Source organism: Muntiacus reevesi, chromosome X (genome assembly GCF_963930625.1).
Source record: "Muntiacus reevesi chromosome X, mMunRee1.1, whole genome shotgun sequence".
Classification (NCBI taxonomy): Eukaryota; Metazoa; Chordata; class Mammalia; order Artiodactyla; family Cervidae; genus Muntiacus; species Muntiacus reevesi.
Genome location: NC_089271.1, coordinates 51,957,145 through 51,974,705, shown reverse-complemented (window position 1 = coordinate 51,974,705; position 17,561 = coordinate 51,957,145). Strand labels below are relative to the sequence as shown.

Genomic DNA, 17,561 nt, shown 5'->3' with positions numbered 1-17,561 from the left:
TCTTCCTCACTGCAGTGAGCAATAAACCCAACTTGTTTAACTACAGGTATGTTCCTGGGGGTGGGGGGTCTTTGGCTAAAGGGCAATGACAAGCAGCATCCTTGATCTCTACCCTCTAGATGCCAATAGCACCTCCACCCTCCCAGCCTTGACAGCCAAAACTGTCCCTAGATGTTGTCACATATGGTGGCTCAGACGGTAAAGAATCTGCCTGCAATGCTGGAGACCCGGGTTTGATCCCTAGGTCGGGAAGATCCCCTAGCGAAGGGAATGCTTACCCACTCCAGTATTCTTGCCAGGAGAATCCCATGGATAGAAGAGCCTGGCGGGCTACAGTCCATGGGGTTGCAATGAGTCAGACATGACTGAGCAACTAACACTTTCACTTCACTTTCAGACCCTATTTTGGAGTCTGGAACCCTTAAGTCCTGACTGGATGGTAGGAGAGTCTAACTTTTTGAATCATCTTTCTAAACCTTGATTTACTAAAGTTTTACAAGACTTAGCTCTGAGTCAATAGGACAATATACAGTTCACACATCTACACTCCCCTGACTTCTGAAAGCAGAATTCAGGGGTAGGGGGAGGAATGCAATTCAGGTAAATGCCATCTCTGGTCAGGGGCCAGTGTGGGTCTGAGATTGTCTCAGTTGGAATGTAGGAGTAACATGCACATATCATTTACTATAAATGTGTATTGGATTCAAGAAAGAGTAAATAAATACTCGCCAGATTTGTGTCTCCATCTCTACAAAATTCACAATTGTACTTCACTTGTTCGCTTGAGAACAGACATAATTGACTGTATACCATGGGGCAGGGCTACACAATGAAGAAAAAACATTGTTCCTCTTGTGAAAACTGTAAATCTGGTTATAAGACAGACAGGTTTATGCATTTATGCAAGAGGTTAGGTTCTGAACTCTGGAGAAAGGCTTTGGGAGAGAGTGCAGAGGCTTAGGGTAGGCTTCCCAGGTGGCGCTAGTTGTAAAGAACCCGCCTGCCAATGCAGGAAATGTAAGAGATGTGGGCTTGATCCCTGGGTGGGGAAGATCCCCTGGAGAACGGTATGGCAACTCACTCCAGTATTCTTGGCTGGAGAATCCCATGGACAGAGGAGCCTGGTGGGCTACAGTCCACAGAGTTGCAAAGAGTTGGATACAACTGAAGTGACTTACCACATGCACACAGAGGCTCAATGAGTCAAAGAAGCCTTAAGACAGATTTTTAAAAATAGTTGAAACTAAATGAAAATGAAACTAAAACTCCCTAATTTGTGGAATGCAGCAAAGCAATGCTTACTTAGTTGTTGATCAGTCACTAAGCTGTGTCCAACTCTGCAACCCATGGACTGCAGCACGCCAGGCTTCCCTGTCCTTCACGATCTCTTGGAGTTTGCTCAGACTCATGTCCATTACTCAGACTCACATCCAACCATCCCATCCTCTGTTGCCCCCTTCTCCTTCTGCCCTCTAGGGAAGTTTAAAAGGCTGGCTTCTGCCTTGCTCTTTCTGGGATCTCTTGCTCTAGTGGAAGCCATCCACCATATTGTGAGGATACTCAAGCAACCCCTTGGGGAGACACCTGTACCACATAACTGAAGTATCTCAGCCAAAAGCCAGCACTAATTCATTAGCCGTGTAAGTGATCCAACCTGCAAGTGGAGCTTCTGGCTCCACTCCAGCCTTCAGATGACTGCAGCCCAAGAGATCCAAAGCCAGAACTGTGCAGTCAAGCTTCTCCTGAGTTCCTGACTCCTCAAAACTGTGTGAGATAATTAACATTTACCATTGTTTTAAGATGCTAAATTTAGGGGTAATTTGAGGTGTTTCTGAGCTCTTTGAGAGTCTTGGTCCAGGGTTCCAGAGTCCTGAGTTTCTTGTAACCTGTATGTATATCTGTATGTTTTAAGCATTCTGTGCTTCACATTTTCAGGTCTCTGATCTCTGGGTTCTCTCTCTCTATGTTTTAGATGTCTGAACCAATTGAGGATCTAGGTCTAGAATTATGAGAGTTCTGGGATGTTTTTCTGTTCATGTCCAGAATGTGATCATAACTACTTGGGATTTGTGATCCCAGGGTATAATGTCTCTAAAATACCTTGTATTGGAGTTCAGGATTTGAACTTTCTGAGCCCTCTGGCAGTCTGTGTTCTGGGTGTGAGGACATTGAGGCCTTTAGGAGTTTGTGTCCCAGATTTCACAGCCATGAACTCTTTGGAGGATGCATACAGGTTTTGTATGCAAACCTAGGGATTTTTAGGGCCCAGAAAGGGATATCACCGAGGTGACTAGAGTCTGCATCCAGGGTACTGGGTGTCAGAACAGTTTGGGCCACTGAGTTCCTGGATATGAAGTTTCTGTGGTGTTTGAGAGTCTGTGTTCAGATATTAATATGACTGATTTTGAGGGCAGGGGGAATCTGTGTCCTAGGGTTTCAGCCCCCTAAACTGTTTAAGAGTGTTGTAAGGTTCCTGTGCTGTTGTTGGATGTATGTTCCAAATGTGTGGGATCCCTGACATGACTGTGGCTGAATGTTGCAGTATAAAAGGTCTCTCTCTGTTCATAGGTATATATACCAGGGTGGAAGATATCTGAGCTCTTTGAGTGTGTGTCTCTGAGATCATGAAGTCTCTCTGATCTATTTGGGTGTTGTTTCCCAGGATGAGAGACTTCTGATTTGGTTGTGGGTGTATATTCCAGGATGTGAGTTGTCTGATCTATTTGGGTGTGAATGTCCAGAGTGTGAGGTTTCTGCTCTGTTGTGGGTATACATCCAATGATATAAAGTTTTGGTCTGCTTGTAGGTATATATTTCAGGGTATGAGTTCTCTGATCTGTTTGTCATTGTATGCTACAGAATTTGAGGTCTCTCTTCTTGGGTGTATGTCAAGGGTATGAATTCCCTGATCTATTTTGGGGGCTTATACCCTTGTTGACTCAAGTAGTAAAGAATCTGCCCACCAATGCAGGAGACACAAGAGATTCAGGTTCGATCCCAGGGTCAGGAAGATCCCCTGGAGGAGGAAATGACAACCCACTCCAGGATTTTTGCCTGGAGAATCCCATGGACAGAGGAACCTGGCAGGCTACAGTCTATAGGGTCACAAAGAGTCAGACACGACTGAAGTGACTGAGCATGCACCCTTGGATATTAGAGCTCTGATCTCTTTGTAGGTGTATGTGCCTATGTATGAGCTCTCTGATCTGTTTGTGGTATGTGTCCCAAGATATGAGGTCCCTGGGCTCTTTGTGGATATATTTCCCTGGTTATTATATTTCCCAGATTTTTTGGTGTGGTTTTCTGAGGGTATAAGTCCTCTGATCTGTTCGTTAGGTGTGTGTTGCATGATGTTAGGACTATTCTATCTGAGGGTAAATGTTCTAGAGTGTGAGGTCTCTGCTGAGTTTGTGAGTGTGGGTGTGAGGTCTCAAATGTTTGTGGGTATGGTTCCCAAGATGTAAGCTCCTTGAAGTCTTTGTGGGTGTATGTCCCACAGTATGAAATCTGTCATCTATTTCTGGGTGTATGTCCCAAAATGAGGTCTCACTTCTCTGTCCCTAAATACGTCTCAGTATATAAGATGAGACATATACCAATACTCTTGATGGGTATATGTCAAGGATATGGATGTATGTCAAACTCTCTGATATTTTTGTATTTGTATGTCCCAGGGAATGAGGTCTCTGATCTGTGGGGTTTTTTTTTGGGGGGGGGGTTGCATAATGTGAGTTTTCAAGTATGTTTGTGACTGCATGACTTATGATGTGGGTCTCTGATCTCTTTGGACATGTGTATCCCATGGTATAAAGTGTCTGAGCTCTTTGTTGGTGTATATCCCAAGTGTGAGGTCTCTGATATGTTGGGTGGTATATTTCCAAGAATGTAAGGTCTCTGATCTGTTTGTTGCTGTACACCAGTATGTGAGTCTGTTTTCCTTGGTGTATGTCGAGGCCTGTTTATGTGTATATTTCCCAGGTTATGAGGTCTCTGATCTGTTTCTGGGTGTATGTCACAGAGTAAGAAGTCCCTGATCTGTTTGTCCACAGAAGTCTCTGTATGTAAGGTCTCTGATCTTTTCATGACTATATCAAGAGTTTGAAGTCTTTCATCTCTATGGTTATTATTCCCAGGTGTGACATCTGTGTTGTGTTTGTGACTTTCTGTCTTGGAATTTTAGGTATCTGGATTGTTTCTGCAATATTCCAGGATGTGATGTCTGCTGTTTCATTGTGTGTATAGGTCTCAGTTGTGAGGTCCTGATCTGTTTATGGGTATATTCATCAGAATGGGAGATCTGTGATATGTTTGTGGGTGTCTGTCCCAGAGCATGAGGTCATTCATTTGTTTGCACATGTAGGTCCTAGGATCTGAGATCTTCATGTCACTATAATTACCAGTACGTGAGGTATCTTTCATGAGTGTATGCCAAGAATGTAAGTCCTCTAATATGTTTGTGAGTTGAATGAACCTAGTTGTAAGGTTTCTTTTTGTCTGTGGGTTAGGTCTCAGTGTGTGAGGCCCATGAGGTCTTTTGGGGTGTAGGTCCCATGGTATAAGGTTTGGGGGATTACTTAATGGTTTATGAACTTGTGAGGGTTATGATCTTTTTTGTCATTGTATGCTTAAGGGTGTGAGATCTGTGACTGTTTGTCATTGTATGTTCCAATATGTGAGGTCTCTCACATGGGGGTATGTGAAAAAAAATGTAGTCTTTGATCTATTTGTGGTTGTATGTCCCTTGATGTTCTTGATATCCCTTGATTTTCTCCTCTATCCCTGTTCTCCTCTATTCCTTTCTCCAGAGAGAGAGGTAAGGTCTTTCATCGAGCGACAGTATATGGCCTGTGATATGAGGCCTCAAATTGATTTGTTGGTATAGTCCAAGCATATGTGCTGTCTCCTCTCTTTTGAGTGATGTATTCCAATTTGCGAGGACTCTGCTTTGTTTCTGGATGTTTTTTCCCAGTATATGGGGTCTCTGATCTGTTTGTGGTGGATACTGCAGGATTTGAGTTCTTTGGTATATTATGTTTGTATGTCTCAGGTTGTGAGGTTCCTATTTTCTCTATGCGTGAACATCACAGAAGGGGTTATCTGATCTGTTTGTGTTTGTCAAGGGTGTAATGCATGATCTGATTGTGCATTTATGTCCCAGGATGTAAGGACCACAGCTGTTTGCAGGCATTTGTCCCAGGATGTGAGGTCTCTGATCTGTTGGGTTATGTTTGTCCAGGGGTGAGATTTCTAATCTGTTTTAGGGTACATATTCCAGGATGTAAGGTCTCTGATCTCATTGTGGGTGTAGTGCCCAGGATTTGATTGAATGATTCTCTGATCATTTGCGAGTTTCTCTACCTTTTAATAGGTGTACATCCCAGGCTGTCAGTTCTCTGATCTTCTAGGAAGATTATTTCCCAAGATTTAAGATTTCTTTCTTTCTTTTTGGCTGTGCTGGGTCTTTGTTGCTGCATGCAGGCTTTTCTCTAGTTGTGGCAACTGGGGGCCTACTCTCTAGTTGCAGTGCACAAATTTTTCATTGTGGTGGCTTCTCTTGTTATGGAGCACAGGCTCTAGGACACTCAGGCTTCAGTAGTTGTGGCTTCCAGGATCTAGAACACAGGCTCCATAGTTGTGGCTCATGGGCTTAGTTGCTCCACGGCATGTGGGATCTTCCCAGATCAGGGATTGAACTCATGTCTCCTGCATTGACAGATGGATTCTTCACTACTGAACCACCAGGGAAGCCCAGGATTTGAGATTTCTATTTTGTTTGTGGGTACATATGAAGTCTTAGATCTCTTAGGCTGTGTATGACCAGAGAATGTAAGGCTTGTGACCTCTCTGTGGGTTTGTTTCATGGTATGAGGTCTATTCTCTGTTCATTCCTATGTTTCAGTATGTGATGTCTGCTCTTGAATTTTGTCAAGGATGCAAGTGCTCTAATCTGTTTGTTTTGTATTCCAGGACTTGAAGACTCTGATCTGCTTGGTGGTGAATATCCCAGAATGAGGTGTCTGAGCTCCTTGTATGTGTATGTCTCAGGGAGGGAGGGTCATGACGGGTTTGTGGGTATATATTGTAAGGTTTCAGATCTGTTTAGAAGTAAATTCCAGCAGGTGATGTATCTGAACTCATTTTGAGTGTATGTACCAGGCTTTGAGAGCTCTCACATGTTTTTCAGTATATGTGCTAGTGTGAGAATGCTAATCTCTTTCTAGGTGTACCACCCTACATGTGAGGTCTCTGAACTCTTTGTAGGCTTATGTTGCAGGATTTTAGGTCTATGATTTCTTTATGGCTATATTTTCCAGGTTTTTAGGTCCCTGATCCGTTTGTGGGTATATAAATTACATATGAGTTCCCCGGTTAGTTTCTGGATGTGTGTCTCCCAGGACGTCATATCTCGACTGATCTATTCATGTACATCTCTGTTTAGCTGAATACTGGCGCTCAGTAATATCCATGTCTCAGTCCCTAGGGAAAGTGTTAGTCATTGAGTCATGTCTGACTTTGCAATCCCAGGCTCCTCTGTCCATGGGATTCTTTAGGGCAAGAATACTGGAGTGGGTTGCCATTTCCTTCTCCAAGGGATCTTCCTGACCCAGGGATTGAACCTGGGTCTCCTGCACTGCAGGCAGATTCTTTACCATCTGAGTCACTTGGGAAGCCTGTGACTATGTTAACTTTCTGGCAGAAGGGACTTTGCAGATGTGATTAAGTTAATCACCAGGAGGCTGGGAGTTTATCCTGGATTATCCATGTGGGCCCAGTGTGGTCACTAAGGTCCTTACATGTGGGAGGCACGATGGTGAGAGTCAGAAATAACACTGTGACAATGCAGGCTGTCTAAGAAGGTGATGTAATGATGGAAGCAGAGTTGGAGAAGGAGATTTGACAGCTGAAACAGAGAGGAGAGATCAGAGAGACATTTGAAGATGAAACGCTGCTGGCTTTGAAGATGGAGGAAGGGGCCATGAACCAAGCACTGCAGACAGCCTCTAAAACTGGAAAATGAAAGGAAGTGCGTTTTCCTGGAGCTTCCTGGAGTGAAGTAGCTCTGCTGACAACTTGACTTTATCTCTGTAAGACTCAAGTTTAGGTCTCTGACCTATAGAAATGTAAGATAATAAATTAGTGTTGTTTTACAATACCAAGATTTTAGTGATTTGTTATAGGAAATGAACAGTGTGTTGTGATGTCTCTATCTGATTGTCAGTGCCCATCCCAGGATGAGAACTCCATTATCTGTTGGTGAATGTGTGTCAGGTGGTGTGAGGGTGTGCCCCCAAATATTTGGTCTCTGAGCTGTTTGTTCCTATATGTCTCAGAATGTGAGGTCTCCAATATGTATGTTTGTGTCCTAGGATATGAGGTCTTTGAGCTGATTCAGGATGTATGTCCAGTATTTGAGGTCTTTTTTTGGGGGTGGGGCATCATGCCACTTGTGGGATCTTAGTTTCCTGACCAGGGATTGAACCTGGGCTTACAGCAGTGAAAGCACAAAACCTATAACCACTGAACCATCAGGGAATGCCCATAGTATATGAGCTCTTTAGTAAGATATCTGGGGTTTGCATTCCAGGTTATTAGGTCTCTGGTGTGTTTCAGAGGTATTTCTGATATTAATGGACTTTCTGCTTTTCTCAGTGATATATCTACCATAATATTTTGTTATGAATATCTAGAGTGCGAGGTTTCCAAGAGCACATTGTGAGTTTATGTCCCTTGGTCTGAATCCTCTGATCTCTTGTGAGTACTTATGCTTGGCTTTGAGCTCTCTGATCTCTTTGTGGGTATATGTCACTAGATATTCGTCTGTCATCTATTTCTGGGTCTTTTTCGTAGCATGTCTTGTCTCTGATGTTCTTGAGAGTATCTGTTGCAGGATTTGAGATCTCTGATCTAGTTGTAGTTGTATGTGGTCTCTGAAGTGTTCTAGAGTATATCCCATGATGTGAGTCCCCTGATATGTTTGTTGGTATATTTCTCAGAGTATGAGGTCTCTGGTCTCTTTGAAGGCATAGACTGCAGGGTTTGAGGTCTGTGGTCTCTTTGTGGTTACGTGTCCAGGTTGTGAGGTCTCTAATCTGTTTGTTGAGGTGTATCCCAGGGTGTGAACTCTCTGATCTCTCTGTTTGTTGGGTGGGGGGAGCAGTACATGTCTAATGGTGTGAAGATTCAGATCTGTTTTCTGGTAAATGAACCGGGTTGAAAGGACTCTGATGTGTTTGAGGGTGTTTTCCCAGGATGTGAGTTCTTTGATCTGTTTCTGGACACAGATCTTAGGGCACATGGTCTCAGAGCCCTTTGTGGGTGTATATCCCAGGTGTGAGTTCCCTGAACTGTTGGAGGGTGTGTATCCCAGGGTGTTAGATGCTGATACTTTTGGTGTTATTTGCAAGCATATGAGATTTATAATATGATGCTTTTGAACTGTGGTGTTGGAGAAGACTCTTGAGAGTCCCTTGAACTGCAAGGAGATCCAACCAGTCCATCCTAAAGGAGATCAGTCCTTAGTGTTCATTGGAAGGACTGATGTTGAAGCTGAAACTCCAATACTTTGGCCACCTGATGTGAAGAGCTGACTCATTTGAAAAGATCCTGATGCTGGGAAAGACTGAAGGCGAGAGGAGAAGGGGACGACAGAGGATGAGATGGTTGGATGGCATTACCGACTCATTGGAGATGAGTTTGAGTAAACTCTGGGAGTTGGTGATGGACAGGGAGGCCTGTCATGCTGCAGTCCATGGGGTTGCAAAGAGTCGGACATGACTGAGTGACTGAACTGAACTGAACTGAACTGACGCTAAAACATATGATGGGATGAGAGGTTTATTATGTGTTAAAGTGTGTATATCCAAGGTATGAGGTTTCTGAGTTCTTTTTGAGTGTATATCTCAGAGTTGAGGTCTCTGATCTGTTTGCAGGTATGGGCCCCAGGATTTGAGCTCTCTCATCTCCTAGTGGGTGTATGTGCCAAGATGTAAAGTATCTTTAATCACTCTGGGAGTATGTTCCAGGATACTCTAACATATTATGGGTTCTTATTGTTGGGTGAAGTGACTTAGCAGCAGTAGCAGCATTGTTGGGTTTGAGGTCTCCAAGCCATTTTTGATGGTATTTCTCAGACGAGGTCTTTGATCCATTTGTGTGTGTATCATGGTAACTGAAGTTTTTTTTTTTTCCTTGTCTCTTCTGCTGATTAGGCAAGGGTATGAGGTCTGTTTGAGTGGGAGTATGTGTCCCCAATTTGTGAGGTTCCAGACCTGTTCCATACACCTGTTTGTGGGTGTATGTCCCATGATGTACATCTCTCTGCTCTCTTTAGATGTCTGTCTGAGGGTTGGAGGTCTCTGATCACTCTCTAGATGTGTGACTCTGGATGAGGGATGTGAACTATTTCTGGTGTATGCCCCAGGATTTTAGGTCTCTGACCTTTTTGTAGGTGTGTGTTTTTGTGATATGACGTCTCTAATTTTGAATGTCTGTCTCTGCTGACTTAAAGCCTTCTAAAGATATCTGAATCCTTGTCCAATGTCCTCAACCTTGAAAACTATGAAAATGTGACCTTACATGTTAAAAGATACTTGGCAGATATGATTAAATTAGGCATCTGCTTTTTAAAATGTATTTTTAATTGAAGTATAGTTGATTTACAACGTTGTGTTAATTCCTGCTGTGCAGCACAGTGGCTCTGTTACACACACATATACATTCTTTTTATATTCTTTTCCATTATGATGTATGCCAGGACATTGAATATAGTTACCCATGCTATACAGTAGGACCTTGTTAAATTAACCATCTTGAGATGGGGAGATTTTCTTAGATTTTCTAGGTGGGTCCAATGTAATCACAAACATCCTGAAATGAGGGGGTGGTTGTTTTTCAGTGGCTAAGTTGTGTCCGACTCTTTGCAACCCCATGGACTGCAGCACACCAGGCCTCCCTGTCCCTTTCCATCTCCTGGAATTCACCCAAGTTCATATCTGTTGAATCAGTGATGCCATCCAAGCATCTCATTCTCTATCACCCTCTTCTCTTTTTGCCTTCAATCTTTCCCTGCATCAGAGTCTTTTCCAATGAGTTGGCTGTTTGTGTCAGGTGGCCAAAGTTTTGGAACTTCAGCTTCAGCATCAGTCTTTCCAGTGAGTATTCAGGGTTGATTTCCCTTAGGATTGACTGGTTTGATCTCCTTGCTGTCCAAGGGACTCTCAAGAGAGGGACAGAATGATTATTGTCAGGAATGGAAATGACAAAAGCCAGATCAGACACAGCGATCTGATTTGAAGATGTTTGTGGGTATATGTCCCAGCTTGTGAAGTCTTTGAGTTGTTGATGGGAGTCTGTATTAGGCTATGACATCTCTAATTGTTTGTACATATGTGTCCTGGCAACTGATAGGCCCCAACAAAGGGCATGTGCCAGGGAGCCCTAATCGAGGAGAAGATAATGAGAGAAGCAGAGACAGAGGAGATGTGATGACCCAGGCAGAGATCAGAGAGATTTGAAGATGAAGTGCTTATGGCTTTACAGGTGTAGGAAGGGGCCCAGGACCAAGAATGCAGGTGGCTCTGGAAACTGGAAAAGGCAAGGAAATGGATTCTCTTTAGAGTCCCCAGAAGGAAGACAGCTCTGTTTACATCTGATTTTAGGACTGACTGGAAGACCCACTTTTGGGTTTCTGACCTACAGAAATGTAATATAATAAATAAATGTGTGTTTTTTCATGACACTAAGATTGTGGTGATTTGTTAGAACAGCAATAAGAAATAGATACAGTGTCCTGGTTCGTGACACCTCTATCTAGCCATCTGAGGATGTGAGCTCCATGGTGTTTGTGAGTGTGTGTCTGATGGCAAGGGTCTTAGATCTGTGTATGTGAGTGTGTGACCCCAGGCGAGAGGTCTCGGACCTGTTTGAGAGTGTGTGTCCCCCTAAAATTGTGGACTCTGAGGTTTTTGTGGGTGTATGTCTCAGAACATGTGGGCTCTGATCTGCTTGTGAGTGTGTGCCCCAGGACATGAGGTCTCTGTACTGATTTTATGTGTACATATGTGAGGTCTCTGAGGTATCTGTGAGTTATGTTTAGGTTGCTAGGTCTTGGATGTTTCATAGGTGTTTCTGAAATAGGAGATTTCTGATTAATTTGGTGATGTATGTATATATATTTACATATACACATATACTTACATATACACATGTAGATGTATACATATACACATATGTATGTATCTCTGATCTAATTCAGTGTGTATATCCAGGTGTGGGGCTTCCCTGATGGCTCAGCAGGTAAAGAATCTGTCTGCAGTGCAGGAGACACAGGAGAAGCTGGTTTGATCCCTAGGTCAGAAAGATCCCCTGAAGAAGGAAATGTTAACCCATTCCAGTATTCTTTCCTGAAAAATCCCATGGACAGAGGAGCCTGGCAGGTTAAAGTCCAAAGGGTTGCAAAGAGTTGAACATGACTGAGCAACTGAGCACAAAAGCACATACATCCAGGTGTGAGGTTTGAAGCTCATTATGGGTGCATTTTGTATGGCTTAAGGTCTCTGATTTTTTTGTGGATCTGTGTCCCAAGATATGAATCCTTGGAACTCTTTGTGGGTGTTTTGTGAAGATGTCAGGTATACAATCAGCCTCAAGTTGTTTTTCCTAGAATGTGAGGTCTCTTCCTTGATTGTGGGTGTGTGCTGTGGGACTTGAGAGCTCTACTATGTTTGTGAGTGTATGTCTTGGGTTGCAGAGAGTCTCACCTCTGTGTGTGGGTACATTTGTCATATGAGGTCTCTGTTCTGTTTTCACCTTTCTATCACAGAATTTATTTCTGGTTTCCTTGTGTGTGTTTGTCAAGGATGTGAGATATCTTCTATTTGTGGTTATATGCTTCAGTTTGTGAGGTCCCTGCCTTGTTTGTGGGTAGATGATGTGCACAGAACATGTGCCTCAATCCTTTTTTGGATGTATGGCCAAGGGTTGGAGATCTCTGACCTCTTTGGAATTGTATGGCACAGAATGTGAAGTCTTTGAGCTACTTATTGGTATATGTCTCAGGATGGGGTGTTTTTAATTGTGTGTGGAGGTATACGTGGGGTTGTTGGAATAAAGGTCCCTGAAAGATGTCCATGCCCTAATCTCTGGAACAAGTCAAAAAATCCTTTGTAGATGTGGTTAAGTAATCATCTTGAGATGAAGGAGGTTATTCTGAATTTTCCAGGTGTGCACAGGATAATCACAAGGGTCCTTATAGGAGAGAGGCAGAACAGTTGGTCAGGGAAGATGTCAGATGTAATGACAGCAGTAGAGATCAGAGAGAGAGATTTGAAGATGAAACGCTGCTGGCTTTGAAGTGGAGGAAGGAGTTATGAGCTAAGGAATGCAAGCATCTGTAGAAACTGGAAAAGGCAAGGAAACATTTGATTCTCCCTGAGGGCCTCCAGGAGTGACACAGCTCTGCCAACAACTTGGGTTTAGCCCTTTGAAACCCATTTTTGGCTTCTATAATAAATGTGTGCTGTTTTATGACACTAAGATTGTGACTTGTTACAGCAGCAATAGGAAATGAAAACAATGTCTCAGGTTGCACTGTCTCTATCTGATTGTCAGGGCACATCCCAGGGTGTAAACTCCATGATCTGTTTGTGAATGTGTGTCTGAGTGGGAGGTCTCTGATCTGTGTGCGGGTGTATGAACCATGTTGAGAGGTCTTTGTAGGTTTGAGGGGGTGTGTCCCAGAACTTGTGGTCTTACAGCTGTTTGTGGGGATATGTCTCAGGATGTGAGGTCTCCACACATTTTTTGGGTACGTGTCCTTTCATATGAGGTGTCTGACCTGATTTAGAGAGGACATTCCAATATCTGAGGTCTCTGCAATGTTTGTGGGTTGCATTTCAGTTTGTTAGGTCTCTGATCTAATTGGGGGGGTATTTCTGGTGATATGAGGTTTTTGATTTGTTTGATCATGTGTTTACCAGAATGTTGGATCTCTGATTTATTTAGGTTTATATGTCCAGTGTGTGGGGGAGTCCAGAGCTCTTTGTGGGTGTGTGTCCTTGACTTGAGGACTCTGATCTGTTTGCTGGTATGTCTTAGTACATGAGCTCTCTGATCTGTTAATGGATCTATGTTGCAAGATATCAGGTCTCTGCTGGTGTTTTCTTAACCTGTAAGGTCTCTGATTTGATTGTGGTTATGCGTTGCAGGATTTAAGGTCTCCATTTGTGGGTCTCAGGTACCTATGATCTCAACATTGTTTGTCAAACATATCCCAGGATTTGAACTTTCTGATCTGTTTGTTATGTATGAACCAGGGCTTGAGGTTTCTGATCTATTTGTGGGTGTGTGTTGCAGAGTTTGAAGTCTGTGGTCTTTTTGTAACTTCATGGGAGGGTTGTGAGGCTCTAATCTGTGTGTGGATGTATATCCTAGGATTTTAGGTCCCTGATCTGTTTGATGATGTATGTCACATGTGAGGCCTCTGAACTGTGTTTGAGGTCTCTGATCTGTTTATGGCTACATGTCCAGGTGGTGATGTCTGTACTCTCTTTGTTGGTCTATGTCCCAGGATGTGAATGCCCTGATCTGTTGGTAGGTAGCATCTGATGCTATGAAATGTCTGATGTGTTCACTGGCCAGTGAACAAGAGCGTGAAGTCTCCGACCTATGCCAAGATGTTCTTCCAGGATCTTAGTTCTCCAATTCATTTGCTTTCAGTATGCTCTAGGAAGTATTCAGTCTCTGAACTCTTTATGGATATTCATTCCAAGGATATGAGTTCTCTGTGTCATTGGCACATGCATATTCCAGGTTGTCAGATTTCTGAGGTTTGAGGAGGATACTTCCAAACTTAGGAGATTCCTGGTTTGTTTGCCTAGATAGATAGATAGATAGATAGATGTCTGTGTCTATAATGCGAAGAGCTGACTCATTTGAAAAGACCAGCATTTGATGCTGGGAAAGATTGAGGGCAGGAGGAGAAGGGGACGACAGAGGATGAGATGGTTGGATGGCATCACCGACTCAATGGACATGGGTTTGGGTGGACTCCAGGAGTTGGTGATGGACAGGGAGGCCTGGCGTGCTGTGGTTCATGGGGTCACAAAGAGCTGGACATGACTGAGTGACTGAATTGACTGACTGATGTCTATATCTATATACTTATCTGATCTGAAGGTATGTACTTCCCAGGTGGCACTAGTGGTAAAGAACCCACCTGCCAATGCAGAAAACGTAACAGACGTGGCTTCGATCCCGGAGTCTGAGTCAGGAAGATCCCCTGGAGGAGGGTGTGGCAACCCACTCCTGTATTGTGGCCTGGAGAATCCCATGGACAGAGGAGTCTGGTGGGCTACAGTCCATAGGGTTGCAAGGAGACGGACATGATGCAGAGTTAGACATGATTGAAGTGACTCAACACACACACACATGTCGATGTCTATGTACTTATCTGATCTAAAGGTATGTGTGTCTAGGCTGTGAGGTTACTGAGCTCTCAATGGATTATTTTCTTTGTTTTGAAAAACCTCTGACCTGTTTGGGAGGAATGTCCCAGAATATAAGCTCCCTGACCTTTTAAGTGGTTTATGTTGTAAGATCTCAGGCCTATGACTGGTTTCTGGCTCTTTTTTCCTAGCATACAAGATCTCTGGGCTTCCCTGGTGGCTCAGTGGTAAAAGAACCCACCTGCCAATGCAGGAGACACAGGTTCAATCCCTGGGTCAGGAAGATTCCCTGGAGAAGGAAATGATGACCCACTCCAATATTCTTGCTTGGAGAATTCCATGGACAGGGGAGCCTGGTGGGCTACAGTCCATAGGGTAGCAAAGAGTCGGACATGACTTAGCAACAGAGCAAACAAGCAAATGAGGTCTCTGACTTGATGGTGGGTATAAATTGCAGGATTTGAGATCTCTGATTTGTCTGTGGGTGTCTATCTCAGGCTGCGAGTTCTCTGATCTGTTTGTGGATGTGCATGTCAAGGTGCCATGTCTCTGTACTCATTTTGGTTGTATTTCCTGTATGTAAGGTAGTTTCCTGCTGCAGGATTTGAGGGCTCTGATCTCATTTTGGTGGTATTTCTCACGTAAGGTCTCTGATCTGTTTGTGAGCGTTTATCACAGTATGTGAGTGCCTGAACTCTTTGTGCAGGTTTATCAAGGGTGTGAGATCCATTTAGCTCACTGCCATGTGTCTTATTTGCGGTTTATGTCTAAGGATGTGTTTCTCTTGGCAATTTGTGTGTGTGTCCCAGAGGGTAAGTTTAATTCCAAGTGATTGAGGATGCCGAGCATTTTGGTGGGTATGTGTTCCAAAATGAGTGTCACTCTGTTCTTTTTGGATGGATATTACAGGGTGGGAGGTATCTCATCTATTAGGAAGTGTGTGACTCAAGAGCGTGAGGTCTATGAACTATTGGTGCATGTTTGTCTTTGGTGACTGAATGACAGCCCCTCTAAGAGGTCCACTCTCTAATACCTGGAACCTATACTTAAGTTACTTTATATGGCAAAGGGGGCATTGCAGGTATGATTATGTTAAGCAACCTGAGATGAGGAAGTTATCCCAGATTACCCAGATGGGCCCAGTGTAATCCCAAGTGTCCTTATAGGAGGGACACATGAAGGTAAGAGTCAGAGAACACAATGTAGTGACGGAAGTGGAGTCAGAAAAGGTAACATGATGACATAAGCAGAAATCAAAGAGACATAGAGATATAGATAGATAATAAAAAGAAAGAGAGATTTGAAGATGAAACACTGTTGTCTTTGAAGATGGGAGGAAGGGGCCAGGAGCTTGGGAATACAGGCGGCCTGTAGGAACTAGTTTCTCCCTTAGGAACTTCAGAAGGAGACCAGCTCTACTGCCACCTTAACTTTTACCTTGTAAGACTCTTTGCCAGTCTTTGATCTGCAGAAATGTAAGATAACAAACTTGTTTTATGACAGTAGGATTGTGGTGATTTGTTACAGCAGCAAGTTCTGAGAAGATGAAAGGCCTGCATCTTCAAGAAATGGAATAGGAAATTCCCTGGTGATCCAATGGTTAGGACTCCATGCTTTCACTGCTGAAGTCCTGGATTCAATCCCTGGTTGGGGAACTAGGATCCCCACAGGCTGCACAATGTGGCCCCCAAAATTTTTTTTAAAAAGGAATAAATGTAGTCTTCTTCTCTGGAAGGAAAGAAAGAAGGAAGGAAGGTAGGAAGGATGAGAGAGAGGGAAAAGAGAATACAATGTCCCAGGTTGTGATGTCTCTGTCTGGTTGTTAGTACACACCCAAGAACGTGAACGCCATGATCTGTGAGTGTGTGTCTGCTGATGGAAGGTCTCTGGTTTGTGTTCGAGTGTTTGAACCAGGGTGTGAGATCTCTGTTGTCTTTGATGTTGCATGTCCCAGAATTTGTGGGCCCAGCTGTTTTGGAGTAAGAGAGGAGCCCTCTGATCTGACTTTGTGTACAGGTCCCAGGATGTGAGTTCTCTGAACTGTTGAGGTATGCATGCTCAGGGTGTAAGGATGCTGAGCTCGTTGTGGGTACATTTCCCTTTGATTGAAACCCCAGATCTGTTTCTCAGATTATGTTCCAGGATGTGAGGATTCCTGATCTGTTTGTCTCAGTTTTGTGGTGAGAGGCCCCTGGTATGTTTACTGGTGAATGAAGCAGGGAGTGAATCCAGGTGTATATGCCATCATGGGAATTCTCTCATCTGTTGGTGGGTACTTGTCTGATAGTGTGAAGTGTCTGGTCTTTTCATGGGGGAATGGACAAGAGTGTGAGGTCTCTGATGTGCCTGACGGTGTTTTCTCAGGAGATGAGTTCTCTGATCTGTTTCTCAGTGCATGTCCTAGGATATGAGGTCTCTGGTGTTTTGTGAATGTATAATACATCCCAGAGTGTGAGATCTCTGAGCTGTTTGTGGGTATTTATTCCAGGTATCTGATGTCTTATGGGGATAATTTAAGCAGTTTTTAACTTGTTTGATGGCATATATGCCATTAAGTGAAAGTCTTATCTATTAAAACCTCTCTATATCAATATTCATATCGCTATAGACAGATTAAAGTGAAAAGTGAAAGTGTTAGTCACTCAGTCATATCTGACTCTTTGCAACCCTTTGGACTGTAGCCCTCCAGGCTCCTCTATCCATGGGATTCTCTAAGCAAGAATACTGGAGTGGGTTGCCATTCCCTTCTCCAGGGGATCTACCTGACCCAGGGATCGAACCCGGGTCTCCTGCATTGCAGGCAAATTTTTTTTACCATGTAAGCCACTAGGGAAGCCCAGATAGACAGAGATATATCCAGAATGTGAGATTTCTGAGTTCATTCTGGGTGTGTGTTTTGGGATGTGAAACCTCTGATTTGTGGGTGTATATCCCACATTGACATCCCTCTGAGGTGCTTATGGGTGTATTTCCATGCACTTGTTTCGGGGAGGATCTCTGTAGGTGTGTATCCCACGATCTGAACTCTCTGATCTCCTTGAGTCTGTGTGCCCAAAGATTTCCAGTGTCTGTATTTATCTGGGTGCATTTATCATCACGTGAGATCTGTAACCTGTT

General features: G+C 43.6%; 1 long non-coding RNA gene across 3 annotated transcripts in view; it reads left to right on the top strand.

Annotated features, from left to right (window-relative positions):
• The window catches only part of LOC136154802 (uncharacterized), a 184,444-nt gene that overhangs the window by 88,486 nt on the left and 78,397 nt on the right, over positions 1 to 17,561 (top strand). Inside the window, exons 4-5 of one of the 3 annotated variants that reach the window (XR_010660516.1) lie at positions 1,477 to 1,768; positions 5,968 to 6,013. The exons of 1 other annotated variant lie outside the window; for it this stretch is intronic. This is a non-coding gene — a long non-coding RNA (uncharacterized lncRNA). The remainder of the gene's footprint in view (positions 1 to 1,476; positions 1,769 to 5,967; positions 6,014 to 17,561) is intronic. One more of the 3 variants, XR_010660517.1, reaches the window with a different exon arrangement.